This window comes from Schistocerca nitens, chromosome 5 (genome assembly GCF_023898315.1).
Source record: "Schistocerca nitens isolate TAMUIC-IGC-003100 chromosome 5, iqSchNite1.1, whole genome shotgun sequence".
In the NCBI taxonomy this organism is placed as follows: domain Eukaryota; kingdom Metazoa; phylum Arthropoda; class Insecta; order Orthoptera; family Acrididae; genus Schistocerca; species Schistocerca nitens.
In genome coordinates, this window is record NC_064618.1 from 722,570,658 (window position 1) to 722,592,759 (window position 22,102).

Consider the following 22,102-nt stretch of genomic DNA (forward strand, 5'->3'; position numbering starts at 1 on the left):
AGGGACCACTGCTATAGATTGTTGAAACGCAAGCTTGTTGCCCATCACTCTATATCCGTAACACGTTTCCATGGTCATGACATCGTCACTCGAACGAAACCTTGTTGATGATGATAGCAAATGGTTCAAATGGCTCTGAGCACTATGGGACTCAACTGCTGTGGTCGTAAGTCCCCTAGAGCTTAGAACTACTTAAACCTAACTAACCTAAGGACAGCACACAACACCCAGCCATCACGAGGCAGAGAAAATCCCTGACCCCGCCGGGAATCGAACCCAGGAACCCGGGCGTGGGAAGCGAGAACGCTACCGCACGACCACGAGATGCGGGCGATGATGATAGCACACAGTGCGTTGTGTGAATTAGATAACCGATGTATTTGTGTCTGTAGGTTGTTGACGACAGACAAACAAAATAAAGAAACGTTTGACGTGTTGTGAAAGTTTTTAAGAAAGAAAGAAGACGAGCATCAAATACACCGAGCTATCCATACAAACAGCATCCACTTACTTACTTATTTCATATATCTTGTTCGTTTCAGCTGATATATAACATAGTTATTAAAAAAAATGTGGTATCATGTTGTCCACTTACATGAATGATTAGAGTGTATAGTGAAAGAATTGCAACAGAATGTAGTAAAACATCAATTACTGTGCTTTGACGAAAATACTGTACTTAGCCAATAATACAGTAATTATTCTGTCTACAGCAGAGCGCTTATCAAGTAACCAATTTCCCCTTGAGGTTCCGTTCCTATGGTCTATTTACTTTCCAGATGAAAATTTCTAACTAAACCATTTTTTGAATCATAAAAGAAAAGGAAAATGGAGAAAAAAATTAACAACGCTTCTCCTTGTGGTTCTGTTCTGTGGTCTATTTTAATTTCCAGCTGAAAATTACTAACTGAATAATTTCATGAACTGCTAAAAATCAACAGTGCTTTAGGGTTGAGGAAGGGTCATGTCACGCAGGTGTGACCCCATTTGATTTCTTACGATTAATCTCAACATTTTTCTTGCTCTATTTTTTACAGTACAGGTTCTTTTCTTGTCTTTCACTCTTGTTTAGCATAAAATATTTCCATTTTCTATTTCTGCAATGCTCTCACTGTCAATGCGTTATTTCCAAATCATACTGAACTAAACTCGTTTTAGTTTCCGGAATTTTTTCTCATTTACATGTCACTGTAAGGTACGAGACGGCTTGCTTCGTAGAATAACGGATGTTTCACCTACGCCACTTTTTGAGGCCCTCTTTTAATCGACTATCTTGTGTTGTCCTGCGTCCTAGATAGACTCACTTTACTTTTCCTTCTCCTGTGCATCCCAGATTTGTCTTAAAAAGTCACTTATGTTTTCCATCACCCATTATTACCGTCATTTTTCCTTTGTTTACATTACACTTAACTTGAGTTTTCTGTCAAAAAGGCTGTCTGTTCCATTCGACAGCTGTTCCAATTGTTCCTGAGAAGGCGAAAGTTCTGAAGCACCACAGATCGTAGTCACGGCAATCACTTCCTCCCATACTTTAATTTCAGCCCCGAAATTTCCTTTCCTTTTTTGATGAACGAGCTGGACAACAGTGGCGATGAGCTTGCAACGCTTCTTAATACTGTGATATCTACGATGCTGAAATGAAGATAAGTAAATAAGTTACAAAAAAAATCATTTTTGGGTGATGTTTATGTTTGTCCCTGTACTCTCCATAAATAAATGAATTTTGCTATAGAGAAGGCAGACGCAAAAGTAGGTATCTCTATGACAATAGCTGCTAATATATATATATATATATATATAGACCACAAAATCCTCATGGAAAGCTAAGTTCGGAGCACAGCTCTGTATGAGCTCATAACATGGACAATAGGGACGAAAGAAGGGAAACGACCATAATACTTCGAATTGTGTTTATCCAGGAAATATTAAAAGTGATATGGATTGATGGAGTTAGGAATGACGTCCGTGTAACAATATAACGAAAAATTATGTCTAACAAATAACATAGTGAAACGAAGAGGTCAAATGTTGGGGCACATTTTAAGACTTGCATCGTTTATGTAAACTGGCTTGAGGTCATGAAGGATGGAAAGAATCAGAAGCGTACGATCTTTGATAATGTAAGATACAGCAGAAATGCGACATTGCTGGAGAATTGCATAAAACCAACAACAATAAGACTGTTCTTCAAATACCTATTATTAATTGTATGGCTTTCGGTAGCGACAACTCGTGTTCTCTGCCTGCTTGTTGACAACACGAATGCGTTATGGACATGTTCGAGACAACTGCAGCACAGTGACTCATTCTCGCTATGAATAACCAGCTTAGAAGTTCACTAACGATTTTCGTATAGCTCAGTAAGAGCTGACGTAGCGCCAAGATAGCCATAGAGTGAATGTATTCAGGGACAGACGCTTGTTTGCAGTTTACAGATTATCGGGCGATGCATTAACTGCTTCAGAAATTCGCCGCACTATTCGCCCGAAAATCTTCACACAGGATCGTAAAGCGACGGTTCCCACGTGCTACATTTTCATTCAGGACTTCAGCACGCTCAGAACTCTCGTATTCTGGGAAATATTTCTGTATTTTGTATCGACGTCAATTTATGGCCGCTATAATTTTTAAAGGGGACCATAACTTCGTTGTAAACAAGAAGCATTGGCAGCCATGAATTTACGGCCGGTGAAGCCGAATCGATGCGGACCTCGGCAACAAAGCTGAGAATTAAGTGGTGTGGTGTGTATGTGTGTCGCCACGGCTGCCGAGTCCAGGGATTGGGCAGACGTAAACACCGGAGAACCGGCGGAAAAAGAACGCCGAGAAAGAGTCGAGCGGCCTCGATCGGCGGGTAAGTAACTGCTCCGACTACGAGCGCCAAGTTCCGTAGCGGCTATAAACTGTGAGATAAGAAATTGTCACAAGAAACGGTGATTTAACGATTTTGAAAGGAAAACGTGACAAGGAATCGTTAAACGAATTTGCGGTCAGAAGTTGGTAAGAAGCAGAGAGCGATTTCCTATGTTGTTATTCGCTGTCCCGAGACTTACCATCCGCAGCTCCCATTTCGATCGGCCCTGTAAATTTTTATAGCGAGTGATGGTGAAGTATTTTAATGACTTTCGTGTCGTATGTCATTGCGAAGACGAATTTTTGGGTATTACGTCACTGTTAGCGAATACATAGACGCATATCTTTTTTAATTTATGTATTAAGAATATATTTTCAGTCATGTAACAAACAGTTACCAACTGTTATCCAACTGTAGTAATTTTTTTTTTTTTAGTTTTACAACTATAGGTATCATCATCATAATTGTAAGAAGTTCTAACACGTTTCAGTTTTTTAAAGAAAGCGACTTTTATTTTTTTCGGCGCCGTTTACATTTAAACGGCAATCCTATTTCACAAACGTTTTCAAACCATTATTTTAAGAAAGTTTCGAACACTTAACTCTCTAATGGTACATTGTAATAAAATAAACGTACATCGCACTGTGGCAACTAAAATCGTTTTTAAGAAAAGAAAGTAAATTACTTACAGATAATTTCATTTCTGCACAGCATAAAATAGCCTACATCACACATGGGAACGGAATACCAACAATTTCAGCTGCTAAGTGGCGTATATTCACAACAGTTTATACTCAAGTCCTTCTAACCATGAAATCGTCTAGTCATAATGACGTGTATCAGAAGCGATACTTATGAAAGCGTTATGAATGTAGAGAAACGACTATGTTTCACATACTGTTGTATCAGTCATTTTTGGAATGATCATGTAAACTGTTATGTTACTAACGACTACAATGTATGTTTTTCTAATTTATCAGTATGGGAGAAAGGGTGTTATTCTTTGTTTGATAATTATTATTTTCACCCTGCCCTGTCACAACACAGGAACACACATCACATTCCGTATCACATGCCATCAAACATGGGAGTAAAAATAGTCTATACCTAATGATGTTCATCAAAAGTGATGTTTTATGACGCACAGTTGCGACTGTAGTGAATGAAGTTATTGTTTCACGTAACGTTATATGAGCTCTTTTATGGATGGTGGTGTAATCCGTTACGTTATTAGCGACTGTACATTATGTCTTTGTGCGGAAAATTCATCCCGTGAAGAAAACTGTCTGTGTAATTATTCCCAGCCATCTTGTCCAATCTCAAAGAACTGTACTGCTTTGAGAAGAACTGAGGCAAAATGCTTTTCAGATGAAACCTATGATCAATATTTCGTCAACATATTAATCCTACTTTCTTTTGGTTTTGTTATGACATACTAATGATCAACAAACCAGTTACACAAGCACTGTGACAAGAAAAATTGCTGTAGATGTTATTACTACACCGCACAAAAGAGATGAAAGTGAGACACGCTTACCTTAGAATCACTTCACCATTTTCAGCCATACATCAAACTCTGCAACGTTAATAGCTCCACACATGTGTTTCACAAATAACATGCTTCTTATATAACAATTCACTCCCTTTTATGTTGTTACGGTACTGCTTTCACTCTGATATTGATGTTGTTGATACGTATAACTGACACCTGTTTTGAAATGCAGCCTTCACTTTGTCATTTTAGTTTTTGCTAACACTCAGATAGTACTGTCATGCAACAGCTACAATTCAACAGCCCGTTTTATCTTAACTGTACAATGTTTATGTGTTGCGACTGTCTAGGATGAAATTAATAAGAAATGCTAACTGCCAAACAAAGAAATAGAGGCTAGTAACGCCCTCTGTCCCGGGTGTATTAGGCAGGTCATGTCAATTATCTGTTAATGCTAACTGCCAAACAAAGAAATAGAGGCTAGTCACGCCCTCTGTCCCGGGTGTATTAGGCAGGTCATGTCAATTATTTGTTAACAATGTTATGCTTCCTGTGCAGTAATTGTCTGGCGAAACATTCAGCAACTTTTATTTGCTGCAGAGCACAAAGCCGTGGATAACCGTGAATTTTACTCTAATGTAACTATGCTAGATCGTTTTTAAAACTATAAAAATACAGTATACTTCAAGAGCAGTGTTATATTGTTGATACGAATTGCAGACGACTATTAAATTATCTGATCGTAAGGAAAAATACTGCGGCCGTAAACCTGGCCGCTGCGGCTGGCGGTCTGCTCTGCTAGTTCCGAAACGAATCAAGAGATGGCACCACATATTCCAGCGCAGCAACATCGCTCAGCAATGGTCGCTGTGAAGACTTACGAGTTAACAGAATTCGGAAAAAAGATGACTACTGCAGTTACGGTGTTTGTTTTTTCATTTGTAACAAATCGTATTAATGTGGAAGCAGGCAAACGTCTGTTCACAAAACTTATTGTAAGTTAAGTGGCTTAGTTACACCGATACTTTATGCTTCGTCAATAGTACAGTGCACTGACAGGATTTCTTCGCAAAAAGGAAATAAAACACGAAGCTACAGAAAAACTCGGTTTATCACAAAACATTGTAATGCTACAAGGGTGTAATACCTACTACCTGTTACCTATAATGTTCTTAATCTAGAGGCCATAGTTTGTATTAAACTTTTACATACATTTCTTGCTATCATGAAGGTAGCGTGAAGTTACATGCGAGTAACCTATAGTTCCACGCTTTAGTTGTTTTTGACATTTGCTGGTAACTTGAAAAGAAAAGCAGGTAACACGAGAAACAAACAAGTTTAGTATAAAACTGCTACTGTTAGCTTTTAGAGCCCAGAGCCATCTGGCACCACCGACTGCAAAGGGAAAGCGTCATATAGCTGACTGGACTTTTGCTGCTTTCTTCGTACATAGCTCTGCCTTTGTAGTGGCAGTATGAAAGTTGAAAGTTCGGTTTGTAAGGTTAATGTATTTTCCTGGATAGTGAAAGCGGAGGGGGGTCTCCTCTTGAGCCAACACGTGAAATGATCTTTTTCGTCCGCGCTTTCTCAAACTCGAATGTTTTATTCGAGAAAACTGTTCTCTTTAAACCGCACAGTTTTTCTCAAATGGTGTTTGATCAATGAGCCATAAAGGACCAAACATTGTTTACTTTAACATATTCTTTTGAAAAATGAAGACAAAGTAAAAGTGATGACTTATTTTAGAAAGCTTTCTTAATGTATCCTGCAATTCTTTAAAGTGAATGGCACAGATTTTGCTTCTCATGACATCTTTTCGCGTTCAAAGAAAAAAGGGAAGACTTTTTTTAATGTTTGTCTCTGTATTCAATCAACTTCCAAACTGCAGCACATAAATTTTGAAAATTAAATCATTATTTTATATACTGCAGTACAACGTGAACCATCGTAATACTCCAGAAGAAGAAAGTTTCGCGTTATTGAAGATTGTTAAGATAAGGTACGAAACTATACGTTCAAAAAAAAAAAAAATGAAAAGAGGTCCATGGAAAACTTTTACAGTAAGGCATTTCAGTGAGATTTCTGCTACAGCAGCCAGGAACAAACTTGTCCCTAGAAAGAGTAGCCAAATGGAAAATTTAGAGTGACAGACAAAGACTGTAATACGCAACACGGATTATTACGGAGTTTGGTTACATTCGTTACGCAAGGACGAGAAGACTAGTACGAAATAAAAAGCGGATGTGTTGAAAATATTACGCAATCGACGAACCAACTGTAACAGTCTCTTTCCATAAAGGAGAAATCAACTTGATACTTAGGAAAGAATGATTATTTAGTAGGGGCTAAAAAAATGCTATTTGGAATATCCTCTAGACAATCTAGCATCTATGTGGATTAATACTGTACGGTCATCATGAGGATAATCTGATGTTGTGCGTTACGTAATTAGTCTGCAAATCTGCCAGCTTTCTCCTTTCATGGCTTCTCCGATATATTTCTGCAATGTACCAGCTTTTAGACACTAATTTAACGAAAATTTGGAAAATATTTATAGCAGATGCATGTTTATTAGTTTCGTAGTAGTTTCACTTATACCTATGTTAGTACTTCGGATTTGCAACAAGTATATGATTTTAAATAGCTACTTACATCTTCGCTGTCGGCACTGTACTCTGTACGAACGTTACGCCCATAAAAAATTTTCAAGCAGAAAATTCGCTTTACGCCCATAAAAAATTTTCAAGCAGAAAATTCGCTTTACTTACACGACGTTCTTCCCTCGCTAAAAAATAAGAAAACGAATTTCAGAACCCTTACTTGGCTCTTACACGCTTATTTCACATACATCTACCACAAAAAGACCTCAATCTAATTGTGAAATCAAAGCAGCCGAACAATTTTTAATAATGTTACTATACTTATCATTCTACCTACCGTGACAAAATTAAATAAAAAAGTACAAAGTACAGCATGAGCTGAGAGGCTGGTTCTCCAGCTTACCTCTGATGAAACTTTTCCGCGATGTGAGCAGAAGTTATAGCGCAGACGAATGGTGCAGTTTATGGATGTGAAAATCGACCGATTAAAACCAATACCTGCATTTTAGATCAGAATAACGTATTTTTCCGTATTTGTTTGATCTCGGTTATAACAGGTGTTTTTATTTTCTACTAACAGCCGGGTAAAAAAGATATCAATTAGAGCTATAAACAGTCTAATTTTTTAAATTTTTAAATAAACCTTTAAAAAACGAGTAACTTTTATTAGTAAAATGTCCATTGCTTTGAAATATTGAGTTATTACAGAAAATGGGAAAAGCGATCATTGCTGTTTTAATAACAACGCCGACAGAAACGAGCAACAAGCACGTGGTTTAAGAAATGGTGCAGCATTGCTGAAACAATAATGAACCTGTTACCATGTGGCATGGTGTTGGCTGGCGTGTACAAGCAGTGTGGGAGACTTACCTCATCTGGTCTATATGGTAGTTTCACGCTGTCGTCGCACGCCTTTAGTCATATTACAGAATAGCAACATCCCTAGTCTGTAAGTATTTTACGAAGTGCGGCACCAATGAAGTACAATTTCCATTTCCTTTAAAAGATTAAGAACGGAAGGAGCCACAGCAAACGTGGACATCACATAACGAGAAAACTTATAACTTAACAGTTCATTCATAGTTTACAACAAAAACTGAAAATTGCTAATGTGTTGCTTATGTCTAGGTAATATGCCGTTATCTTCCTGTATCCCTTGAAAAGGGACAAATTAACACGAAAAATAGTTATCCAACTACAGTTTTCACTCTTGAGCATTAACTATTTCTAATGCCTCGATTAGACGATGGTTTTTGAGCAGAGTTTCAAAAAACTAGAAACAGTAGGAGAATAGTAGCGATTTTTTTGTAGTATTCAACCACTTATGGACGGACTAAGTTTACTTTATTTGCCTGTTTAATTTAGTACGATTTTGTGTATGTTGAAACTCAGGGAGTCAAAGTATTTCAATCTTTTCTCGATTTCTGTTTGTTTTACAGGAAGTAACTCGACTAAAAAACCGAAACTAGGTTGTTTCAGAAACCGGATGTTTCGAGCGATTTTGATATCTAGGTTAAAATGGCATTGAAAGAAAAACGATGTAACCGAAAACCAGCTGTTTCAGCGATAACCGTCATCCCTAGTGCATTTGGAACAAAATTCTCAGGTATTTACGCCAGATCTATCCTACAATATGAATGTGATTACTACGTGTCCCTTACCCCTAACAGTACCCAAGAGAGAAAGGAGATATTTAATCTGAAAGTTAGTTTGAACAACAGATATTTGCTAGGCAAGGTGTAATTCGGATACTCCCTCTTCAAACGATTTTCATCTGTCCGCTTGTGTGGGAATCGACACTTTGACGTTTCCTGTAAATCATGATGAAAATCGACTGCCAGAAAAAGACACTCCGACACTGAACATTCAAATTTCAGTCCGATTCGTTATCCACGATCCAAGCATCTGTCCTTCCGCCCCATTCTCTCCACTTCCCCGCAGCTTTTGAAATTTAATGCTTAATTTGCCATTTGAATTGATTCTGAGTCACTACACCAGATTAGAAGTCTGACATGTGTACAGACATTTCTAAAATTGCAAATCACAAAAGAACATTGAAGTTTAATTCAAATTATAATGTGAAAAGAAATAAAATGAAACCCCCGTCAGTTGCTAAAACTCTCACGAGGCCTTGTGTCCTAAGAGGTATTAATAATAAAAATCGAGAGGCAAAATGATCAAGTCAAGACACATTTTGACACAAAACTCAGTCCAGGAGTAATGTTTTATCAGAGTTGTTATAAGTTCAGTTAACGAGTGGAATAAATACAGAAAGAGGGACTTCAGTCTGGACCATTAGACCACATTCCTAATGGTGTGTTACATTTTCATTTTCCACTTGATCTTTCCATCAACTGATTTTGAGTAGTGGTGTTTGTGTCAAACGTTGGTCGATTTTAATTTTCAGTAATGCTTGTATGTGCCTGGCTAACATGTCACATTTTTAGAACCTGACCTGAAAATTACATTTACGAATCAGATTTAATAACAAAAAAGCAATCCAAAACTGATGGAGAGACTTCAGTTTCAGGCATCTAGATTTTTGTACCTTCGTAGTAAACACGACATATTCAGTTACTTGATTTCACATCGTTGGCCTCTGTTTTTATATGTGATTTCTTCTTGGACTTCCTTATATGTATAAATTCTACGTCATGCTGCCGTTAAAGTGTGGGCACAGGTTCCTGAGTTTTTGGATCTGAATATTAAAAGCGGACAAAACACTTGCTTTTTCAGTTTTTCTCCAGCCGGATAATTTCAGAAAGCCGCACTGTTAAGATTTAAGAAATGTGAAAATGTAAGTTTCTCGCATTGCTATTGACTAATTAAGATTGCAACACTTGAAGGATTACAATTTTAGAAAATTACAGGGCTTATTCGTCGAAAGTGTTCTACAAAATATCTATTGATTCCTTATAACCGCATGAAAGGGAAAGATAATATTCTCTGATAGTTAAAATTGTCACTTTAACGGTCACTGAAAAAATGACAATTATTCTTTTTGGATTAAATCTGTCGGAAGGCCAACATGAAGGCACACATCACAAATGAATGAAGATTTTAGTCCTTATTTTCGTACGAGCCATGTTCCGCCATTTCTGGATGAAAATGCGAGCCAAGGTATGCGGCATGATTGCCGGAACATTTGATACAGCATTGTCCTTCCAATGTAAAGATCCCCTTAAATCTCTGTCTCTAGTAGTCACACGATGATTGCCACAATTACTGGTTGCATTCCTGGGAAATCTTCATGATCTAGATCTCCTGAAGCAAACAGCTTGTGGAACATTCAGTTCATGAATTAAATCTGAATTTACTGTGTCACCTGAAAGTTTGGTAACTATGTTAATAATAGAGTTAATCTCCCAGAAAATTCCACGCCATGTCTCGCCGGACATTTATCGTCTTTCTTCATTATGTAACACGATAAGAATCTATGTCCAGAAAACCTTGTTTACAGTCACCGGGCTGGAAGTGTAACATAAAAGGATTCAACTGTTCTGTGTAATTGAAGATTATAAAATCACGAGTCCCAGTCCAACAAAAAAGAAAATCACTGTACCCATCACTCTAAATAGCACATTGCAGAGTAACAAACCAAAAGCAAAAGATATATCTCAATGTAGGACGCTTTCTATACGGAATTCTACCTGAAAATTGAGAGACGCTTATATCTACCAAAATCTAAAATTCGCACTGGAATATCCAGTTATGAAGCATGGGGATGTTTTATTCGTTTAACATTACATAAAACAGCAGAAATATCCTCGTTGATAAAGTTCACGTAACAACTTTGCCGCAACGCATTATCGATTACCTGATTCATATCGCATTCGTTTCCGAGGATAATTTTATCACTGTATTTACAATATTACGTAAGCTATGTCGTCGTTCCGACTTCAAACAAACAACTTAAATAATAATAATAAAATAACGTTCCATCGGGACATCTCCAGCACCCTTAAGTGCTTTGTCTTTCAAACGTGATCGAAGAAATGCACTGTATGTTTGTTTCTAAATAAACGTTATTTCTGGAGCAACATATATTCTCAAATATCAAACTTACACCGACTTTGCATCTTATTGAAACACTGGTGGCATATAAGTATAACTATAACACCACAATAAAAGACCTATTTCTTCTACAATGAGAGCGATAGGAATGCCTTTCTCGAATCATTTAAGCGGCTCAGTACACAATTATGTTACAAAAGTAGCACATATTTAACTGCAGTAACTTCTTTAAAAAAGCTTTTAGAGACTCGCTCCTAGGCACAAATCTGATGCTGTTAGAAGAGTGTAGAAGGCAAGCTATCGTAAGCCGTTCCGACGGCGGATAGAAAGTAGTTGAGAAATGATTATCTCTCAATCTTGTAATGCAAATGCGCGCAGCAGATGGGTACGTACTATGCCAGGAGGTTCCACCGAACTGACTAGTCCCGTTCACTGCACCACAGACATACCAATCGCATCATAAGGAAACCAGGAAAAAACTATGTACTCAATGCGCTATAATTTTGACTGAAAAATTGCACGGAAGCGTCCTCTCACTCGGCAACAACCATTGAAGTAAATTATGTGCCTTTGAATCACATTACCCTTCGGAATTTTGCTCATAATACTTTTAACCCTTAACTCGCGAGGTGACTTTTCTGTAACGTATACCACGGGGATGGGTCTATGGGACCCCTATGTTTAAACCAAGATTTAAGGCAAAAATAATCAAATTTTCAGCTTATGCTATACAACATTTATTTTTGCAATTATTTTAGTGTTGTTTAAATGCTTCTAGTTTATTTTATTGCACTAAACAAAGCCTGCAGCATTTTACTATTTATCACACAAAAGCACATAATTTTGTGTGGCTCTTTTAAACAGTACACAAAAATACTGTTAGAGTATTGAATTTTACATTTTGAAAAATTATACTTTATCTGTAGCAAATAAATTTCAAAATAAAACTAAATTCCAGGGTTTAAATTTGCGCGTAGCAACTCCATCCGATAGGTACAAAAAGAAAGTCTGTCAGATTGATATTCATTGCTGGGAACTACATTTTTATCACCACGCAGAACACATTCGATTTTAATAGATACTTTAATTATTTCATTGAAGAAACAGACAGATTACCATCGCAACTTTCCTGAAGTTCTTTCTCTGAATGATACTTTTGTTCGATAGCAGAACTGTGATAACTGCCTAATGTAAAATCGTAGTATTTTTCGTTTACTTATTGATCTACATCACTGACACCTTCCTCCATAGACCGACTAACAATTTCATCAAATTTAAGAAAGTTAAAAATGACACATTCGTGCCAACAAATTTTGAGCTATACGATAACGTACTGAAGAAAACAGGTACGTAGTTCACGAGGCGCGGTCTAGGAGACTCCAACACCTATTAGTAACACGTGTCAACAATAAACACAGAAGGCGTTAACGGAACCGACAACAAAACATTGTAGGCTTGGCAATTTAAGGAGGATAGGGAGAGTATAGAAGCATTGCACCACAACTGGCCTTGGAGAGCCACTTCGAAAATTTCCGCGCGGTCTGAAGTTAAGGGCTACGAAGTACTGTACTACAGTAGATTGTGGTACGGCGTGGTAAATCCTACCTCTTAAGCATCGCTGATTCTTTGAAACTATCGGAGTTGAGCGCACCTTTTCCACCAGGGGCATTGTCTCGCTATTCTGTTCAACAATGCCCAAACACTACCGGTCACATACCAGAATGCGAGATGGGATTCGTCATCCGCCGTCGCGTAGAGTTGAGTCGAAACAAAAGTATCTGAACAGGTTGCAAATGAGTTGAAATATAAGTCTGAAAGTTCTTCGTCGAATGGTTGGGCAACAGTGTGTAATTATTTACTTTATTCGCAGAGGATGGGCTTCATTACACATAAAATGAGTGGACAAATCAGTTGGTTGGTTGGTTGGTTGATCTGGGGGAGGCGACCAAACAGCGAGATCATCGGTCCCGTCGGATTAGGGAAGGAAGTCGGGCGTGCCCTTTCAAAGGAACCATCCCGGCATTTGCCTGAAGCGGTTTGGGGAAATCACGGAAAACCTCTATGAGGATGGCCAGACGCGGGCTTGAACCGTTGTCCTCCCGAAGAGTATTGTCATTCTTAGTCAGTAACATTCGTTGGCAAAACATACTATTTTTTGAACAATTATAAAGGCTATCGTGGACTATCATAGCGTGAAAGATTAATTTGGAAAATAAATACAGCATTGGTAAACTTAAGTGTGAAAGTGGAGTAAATTTACAGTCTTAAGAGCATGGTTGGGTCCGGGCACTGTTAGAAAATGTGTTACTTGCGAAATCAATAGACAAAGTAAAATGGTAGGTGAGAATGTTGTACCACGGAACTCTTCTCAAACTTTCGCCTCTAGACAGTTTTGTAACAGAAGTTAAATGTTTTCTTATTCAGTTCTGAGACGATAAGGTTAACTGTATCTGTACTAGTCTTTTTCTGAAGTTATGAAAATTACTCTGGAAAAGTAAGGTTTTTCCAAATGTGGTTGTCCCAAAGTACAACATGGTCATGTAACTAGAAACAAATATTCTATTCGAATTTAAAAGCGTAGCAATCGATAAAATCTTGTCAGTACTGTATTGAATAGGCTATGTATTACCTTCTTAGTCTACTAGACACCAATAATAAGTAAGTGTAGTGGAATAAAGAACTATTGTCAAAAACCAATTACAAGTTAAAAAGATTTTGAAACAGCAATTATTTGCAGCTAACATCAATTTCTATTTTCAAAACATGGAAAATTGTTGAGGCTTTAAGGAAACTCACTTCATTTGCCAGTATCACGTGTTCCTGTTCCAAGGTACAAGATAGTACACGACTAACGAACTTAACTGTAGACACGAAGTTTAACAAGTTTTCAAAGTATACAGAATTTTACCACAAACCTCTGCAACTGAAGAATTGCCGTTCTATAGCGTAGTTCCGCCCTTTTTCTCTCGAAAAATTTTCTTGAAAACATTAGAGACGGAATTATGCAAGTGGTAGAGTGGTGCATATAGAAATTCAGAAAGGAAGGGAAACGACGTGTTAGGTAGGTAAAAGTTATATTCATGGTAATTTGCGAAAAACGTGGCACCTAAGGGTATTTATTTTCAGTTAACACAAAAGAACTGTTTTCATACCATGGTTTCATTATGCCTACAGTGAAGAGCAGCAGTGCATTGTTTCATTGTTCCTTTTCTCGCACTTTTCTGCGGGTTCGTGTTGTCACTATCATCACTATTTTCAGGTTCAGATAACACATCATCTTCTTCATTATCGCTATACCACAACATGTCGTCCTTAGACCCGTCATTGGCACAAGAAATTACACTTTTTTAAACCTCGTCTTAACAATATCGACACTAATTTTCTCCTGTGCACGGATTATCCACTCACACAACGTCGGTACTGATGATTTCCTTATCTTGCCACCATGAGATCCCGCCGCCATCCAGTCTGTATACAGGCGTCGGAGATGTTCTTTGAAAGATTTGTTGACGTTGACATCTAAAGGGTGCAGAATGGACTTTAAACTCCAGGGATGATGACAGGATGAGACTTCATCTTTTACAGCTTCCACAAGGTGACCCCGGAAACTATTTACAAAAGGGGACTTCTTCTGTAATAATACCCCTGCCCATATTCCCCAGACTTTCTCCAACCAACAAACCATCAAATCGGCTGTCGTCCAGCCCTTTTGGTGAACTCGTAATTGAATTCCATTTGGGGCAGTGTTCTCTGGTAATGGCTTCCTTTTAAAGATGGCATACTATGTAAGTTTATTGCTGTCTCATAATGCATAACATAAATGTGCATCTTAGTTTCTCCGCTCCAGTCGTCTTTACAACGACACTTTTTGAACCAGTTGGAGCAACAGTGGTGTTATGTAGCATATTGATAAAAATTGGCGCCTGGTCAGCGTTACCAACCTAAGAGAGCAAATAGTCATATTGCTGTGTCATTGCATAGTCATATTGCTGTCTTATTGCTTGCATTACGTAACGATGGAACTCGATTATTTTAACTGTGTAGTCTCGAGGCAGTCTCCTTCGAAGATGAGAGTTAGACGTCTCATAAAACGAATCATCCAACGAATACTTGCTAAAATCCTTTCTGTCAATGTTGAGCGTGGCAGCTATCTCGCGAGCTATGTTCAGAGTCATTTCGTAACAGACAGCACAACCATCATTCCGAAGTTCATTGACATAAGCAATTACACCATTATCAGATTCGGGATGTTTCCCTGGTTTAGGCCGACGGAAAGATTTGAAGCTTGCCTTTGCAGCCACGAGTTTATCTCTTTGTCTCCGCCAATACCGTATTAGGATCAACGGAAAAATCCTACCAGCTTTCACTCAGTTTGTGTCGGCGTAAAGTAACACATTTAATTGAAAATTTCGCCGTGTAGTTCGAATATTTCAACATTATGACGACTTGTAACAAATTGACCTAGAAATACGTAAGTGTCCCTCTTGATAAGTATGGAGGTGTGATTACACATGTCAATCACATCGCGATTACGGGGAGCATGGGGTTCACGCCTGAGCCTCAGGACGTGCGCTAGCAGCGCATGTCGGGTGTTTCAAGCGTCAACTTCGCGTCTCAATATCTCGGGATTTAATGGGAATATTGCGATGCAATCAACGCCATTGTGTATGTGCTTTGTCATGCTATGGATTACTGAAGAAAAAATATAGGAGGTCCATTTAAAAAAACATAAGTTTGTGTTAAGAAACACATATGCTGTCGTTTTAAAATGTTTCCAAATATGTACATTCATGGGCCCAGCCCTACATTGATACCGGTGAAAGTCGTTTTCCAATAGCTGTTATTGTTCCAGAGATATTTTGGGTGTACAAGATAGCTGGGACACCCTGTATATCTATACACAATGTATTAACGATATCAGTTAAATTCCACAAAGAAAATAAATTAGCACTAACAAAAAATACGTAGATATGCATAGAATAACAATGTGACTTTCCTGTACTCACATTTCCTCACTCTACCCCCATGCACTAAAATGGTGGATAACTGCTCTACATCCATATTTGTGTGGTTGCTCTGCCGTTCCACTCTCGAACAGCTTGCAGGAAAAACGAACATTTAATGCTTTCCGTGCGAGCTCTGATTTCTCCTATTTTATGACGATGACCATTCATCCCTATGCAGGTGGGCGCCAACAAATTTTTATCCACTTTATCCACTATTTTGAACATGTATTTTGGCCCACATATCGAGGGTAGATGTAAGTTACTAGCACACACGCATGACAAATTTGGTGATTGAAATTTTATTAAAAGACCCTGCCGCGACGAAAAACACTTTTGTTTTGATGATTGCCACCCCAATCCGCGTATTGTGTCCGTGGTACTCACTCTCATACCTCACGATAATACATAAGGAGCTGTCCTTCTTTGAACTTTTTCATTTCCTCTAGTGTAAGCTGTCTATTTCTGTCAATAAATCTCTGGTCTTTGGTCTGCATTCCCCACAACATTTTCTATGTGATCGTTTCAATTTAAGTTATTCGTAACTGTGTATCCCTAAGTATTTAGCTGAATTTACAGCTTTTAGATGAGTGATTTACCGTGTAAAAGAACTTCAGCGGATTCCTTTTATTACCCATGTAAATGACTTCACACTTTTCATTATTTAGAATCAACTGCCACTTTTAGTACCATATAGATATCTTGTCTAAATCGTTTTTCAATTGGCGATCATCTGACGACTTTGCAAAACGGTAAATTACAGCATCATCTGCTAATAGTCTGACAGGGCTGCTCAGATTGTCTCCTAAATCGTTTATGTAGAACAGGAACAGCAGAGGGCCTGTAACACTTCCTTGGGGAACGTCAGATTTTATTTCTGTTTTACTCGATGACTTTCCGTCAGTTACTACGAACTGTAACATTTCTGACAGAAAGTCACTAATCCTGTCGGATAACTGAGATGATAGTGCATAGGCACGCAGTTTGATTAAAAGTTGCTTGTGAGGTAAGGTGTTAAAAGCCTTTTGGAATCTAAAAACATGGAATCAATTTGACATTCCCTAATGATAATACTCATTAATCAGTGAGGAAAAAGACCTGGTAGTGCTTCACAACAACAATATTTTCTGGATATGTATCGGTTGTCTGCCAATAAATCGTTTTCTTTGAGGTAATTCACAATGTTTGAACACAGTATATGATTCAAAATCCTATTGCAAATCGACGTTAGTGATGTGGGGCTGTAGTTTAACGGCTTACTTCTGTTTCCTTTCTTCGGTAATGGTATGACTTTATTGGTATGACTTTCGCAACTTTCCAGTCTTTAGGTGTGGGTCTCCCGACGAGCGAGCTATTGTATATGATCACGAAGTACGGAGCATACTCTAAAAAGAACCTGACTGGTATACAGATTAGACCAGAGGCCTTGTCTTTACTAAATGATTTAAGCTGCTTCACTACAACGAGGATATCTGCTTCTAAGTTACTCACGTTGGCAGTTACCTTGTGTCGAATTCTAGAATATTTACTTCGTCTTCTCTGGCGAAGGAATATCGGAATACCGTGTTTAGTAACTCTGTTTTAGTTGCACTGTAATCAGTAACATCGCCACTGTTTCTGCGCAGTGAAGGTACTGATTTCGTCTTGCCGCATGTATATGACCACAATCTCTTTGGGTTCTCTCCCAGGCAAAGTTTCGTTTTAGAACGTACTAAAGGCATCTCGCGTTGAAGTTCGAGCTAAATTTCGAGCTTTTGCGAAATTTCGCCAAGCCTGTGTATTTTGCCGTCTTCTAAATTTCTCATGCTTTTTTCGTTGGTTCTGCAACAGTGTTCTGACCTGTTTTTGTACCATGGGGGATCAGTACCATATGCTATTAATTTATTTGGAATATATCTCTTAACTACAATCGATACTGTTTCTTGGAATTTAAGCCACACCTGGTTTTCCCTTCCGCATTCGGACTGGAAGGAGTGGAGGTTGTCTGTTAGGAAGCCGTCAAGCGAATTATTATCAGATTTTTTAAACAGATGTATTTTGTGTTTATTTTTGGTGGGTTTGGCCGCTACAGCATTTAGTCTAGTTACAACGACCTTATGGTCACTTATCTCAGTATCCGTCGTGGTGCTCCCTAGCTGCTACATTAAATGTTGCTACGAAGTCAAGTATGTTCTCGCAACCGTTTAATATTCTGAGAAAGCATTCAGTACGAATTCGGACGACGTTTATGGCTACCAACGATTTTAAACATGTATTTTGGCCCACATATCGAGGGTAGATGTAAGTCACCGCCAGCTATAACTGTGTGAGTTGAATACCTTTTTGAAATGAGACTCAACTTTTCTTTGAACTGTTCAGCAACTGCGTCATCTGATTCGGGGGATCGGTAAAAGAAACAAATTCTTTCTTAACGTCTTCGACACTCAGGACATGCCTTCTCGGGCGTTGAAGACACAGTCATGGTTGAAAGAGGCACCATCCGTAAACGATACAATCTCGAGGAAGTTCAGTGCTGAAATGGATAATCTGTAAACGGAACTGAACTTTGAAAGAGGCACCAACCGTAAACGATGCAATCTTGAGGAAGTTCAATGCTAAGTGGATAATCTGTAAACGGAACGGAACTTTGAAAGAGGCACCATCCGTAAACGATACAATCTCGAGAAAGTTCAGTGTTGAAGTGGATAATTCGAAAACGGAACTGAACTTCGCTTGCAGAATTTGTTTGTGATATGGATGTACATTCATATGCAAAACTTAACGGCGTATTCGATCACCACGGACGGCAATGCATGCTCAGCAACGTGCTTCCATGGTGGCCACAAGGTTGAGAAAGAGTACTTGTAGTAGGGCATTCCATCCCTCCACCAGCGCGACTGACACGACTGGATGTTCGCTGGTGCATGTGGACATACTATACAGGTTTTCTTTTTTTTGGTCATCAGTCTACTGACTGGTTTGATGCGGCCCGCCACGAACTCCTTTCCTGTGCTAACCTCTTCGTCTCAGAGTAGCACTTGCAACCTACGTCCTCAATTATTTGCTTGACGTATTCCAATCTCTGTCTTCCTCTACAGTTCTTGCCCTCTACAGCTCCCTCTAGTACCATGGAAGTCATTCCCTCATGTCTTAGCAGATGTCTTATCATCCTGTCCCTTCTCCTTATCAGTGTTTTCCACATATTCCTTTCCTCTCCGATTCTGCATAGAACCTCCTCATTCCTTACCTTATCAGTCCACCTAATTTTCAACATTCGTCTATAGCACCACATCTCAAATGCTTCGATTCTCTTCTGTTCCGGCTTTCCCACAGTCCATGTTTCACTACCATACTGTACTCCAGACGTACATCCTCAGAAATTTCTTCCTCAAATTAAAGCCGTTATTTGATATTAGTAGACTTCTCTTGGCCAGAAATGCCTTTTTTGCCATAGCGAGTCTGCTTTTGATGTCTTCCTTGCTCCGTCCGTCGTTGGTTATTTTACTGCCTAGGTAGCAGAATTCCTTAACTTCATTGACTTCGTGACCATCAATCCTGATGTTAAGTTTCTCGCTTTTCTCATTTCTGCTACTTTTCATTACCTTCGTCTTTCTCCAATTTTCTCTCAAACCATACTGTGTACTCATTAGACTGTTCATTCCGTTCAGCAGATCATTTAATTCTTCTTCACTTTCACTCAGGATAGCAATGTCATCAGCGAATCGTATCATTGATATCCTTTCACCTTGTATTTTAATTCCACTCCTGAACCTTTCTTTTATTTCCATCATTGCTTCCTCGATGTACAGATTGAAGAGTAGGGGCGAAAGGCTACAGCCTTGTCTTACACGCTTCTTAATACGAGCACTTCGTTCTTGATCGTCCACTCTTATTATTCCCTCTTGGTTGTTGTATATATTGTATATGACCCGTCTCTCCCTATAGCTTACCCCTACTTTTTTCAGAATCTCGAACAGCTTGCACCATTATATTTTTCCAGGTCGACAAATCCTATAAAAGTGTCTTGATTTTTCTTTTGCCTTGCTTCCATTATTAGCCGTAACGTCAAAATTGCCTCTCTCTTCCCTTTACTTTTCCTGAAGCCAAACTGATCGTCACCTAGCGCATTCTCAATTTTCTTTTCCATTCTTCTGTATATTTTTCTTGTAAGCAGCTTCGATGCATGAGCTGTTAAGCTGATTGTGCGATAATTCTCGCACTTGTCAGCTCTTGCCGTCTTCGGAATTGTGTGGATGATGCTATTCCGAAAGTCAGATGGTATGTCGCCAGACTCATATATTCTACACACCAACGTGAATAGTCGTTTCGTTGCCACTTCCCCCAATGATACAGTACGTCTCCCCAACGCACCCCTTACGTGTTCCATGGGATTTACGTCGGAGGAACGGACAACCCAGTCCATTCGCCGAACATTCTATCGTTCCAATAACTCCTCCCCCTCCGCCGTTCGAGGCGGCGCATCGTCAGCCATAATGATGAAGTCCTAGCCGAATGCACCCATGAAGAGATGCGCAAGAGGAAAGAGAACAGTGTCACAATATCGTTGACAGGTCAGTGTAACGTGTTCAAAGATTTGGAGATCAGTAGGTCCATGCAACATTATGCCACCTCCCACCACAGTACCATAATATGATCCTGATAGTTGTCCAGATGTTCTGTGTTTGGACGTACAGCACTACATGGGCGTACTGACCACGTTAAGGTGACACTTTATTCCTTATGTGCGTCTTTTCAGTTTTCCGTACCACTGTAATTACTGTTGTTCCATCAGCACTCTTCACATTTTATTCATCGTAGTATCCTCTCACGGGAAAATCCACATCCACATCTATATCTACATGCATACTCTGCAAATCACATTTCAGTGTCTGGCAGAGGGTTCATCGAACCACCTTCACAATTCTCTATTGTTCCAATGTCGTAAAGCGCGCGTAAAGAATGAACTCCTACATCTTTCCGTAAGAGCTCTGATTTCCCATATTTTATCGTGGTGAGCGTTCCTCCCTATGTAAGTCGGTTTCAACAAAATATTTTCGCATTCGAAGGAGAAAGTTGGTGATTGGAATTTCGTGAGAAGATACCGTCGCAACGAAAAACGCCTTTCTTTTAATAATTTTCAGCCCAAATCCTGTGTCATTTCTGTGACACTCCCTCCCATATTTCGTGATAATACAAAACGTGCTGCCTTCCTTTGAACTTTTTCCATGTACTCCGTCAGTCCTATCTGGTAAGGATCCCACACGGCGCAGCAGTATTCTACAAGAGGACGGACAAGGGTAGTGTAGGCAGTCTCCTTAGTAGGTCTGTTAAATTTTCTATGTGTCCTGCCAATAAAACGCAGTATTTGGTTATCCTTCCCCACAACGTTTTCTACGTGTTCCTTCCAATTTAAGTTGTTCGTAATTGTAATACCTAGGTATTTAGTTGAATTTACGGCTTTTAGAGTAGACTGATTTATCGTGTAACCAAAGTTTAACGAGTTCCTTTTAGCACTCATATGGACGACCCCAAACTTTTCGTTATTTATTGTCAACTGCCACTTTCCGCACCATTCAGATATCTTTTCTAAATCGTTTTTCTGTTTGTTTTGATCTTCTGATGACTTTATTAGTCGGTAAACGACAGCGTCATCTGCAAACAACTGAAGACGGTTTCTCAGATTGTCTCCAAAATCGTTTATATAGATAAGGAACAGCAAAGGGCCTATACACTACCTTGGGGAACGCCATAAATCACTTCAAACTATCCAAAACAATCTCCTCTAATTCTAATGTACAAAGAACTCCTTGCAGAGAACCTTCGACAGCTACTCGTAGTTTGAGTGACCATGTTTCTCGTAACGTTATCTTCATTGTGATAAATTTCTTCCAATTAAAATTACCCCCGTTCTAAAACATTGTCTACACATTCATTCAACTTGCTGGCCCAGAGATTCTACAGCAGCACACATAAAATAGATCTCTGCAAGTTCTTGTTAAGAGCGATGGTTCAACTTCAAGTAGTTTTGAACTGCAAACAGTGAGAAACGACATCGTGGCCACATGAGAAATCGTTTCTCAAGGTAGCGCTACCAACGTCGTTGTGGCAGACAGCAGTCTGTTACGGAACCTTAGCCTTTTTCATTCACTGGATTCACACA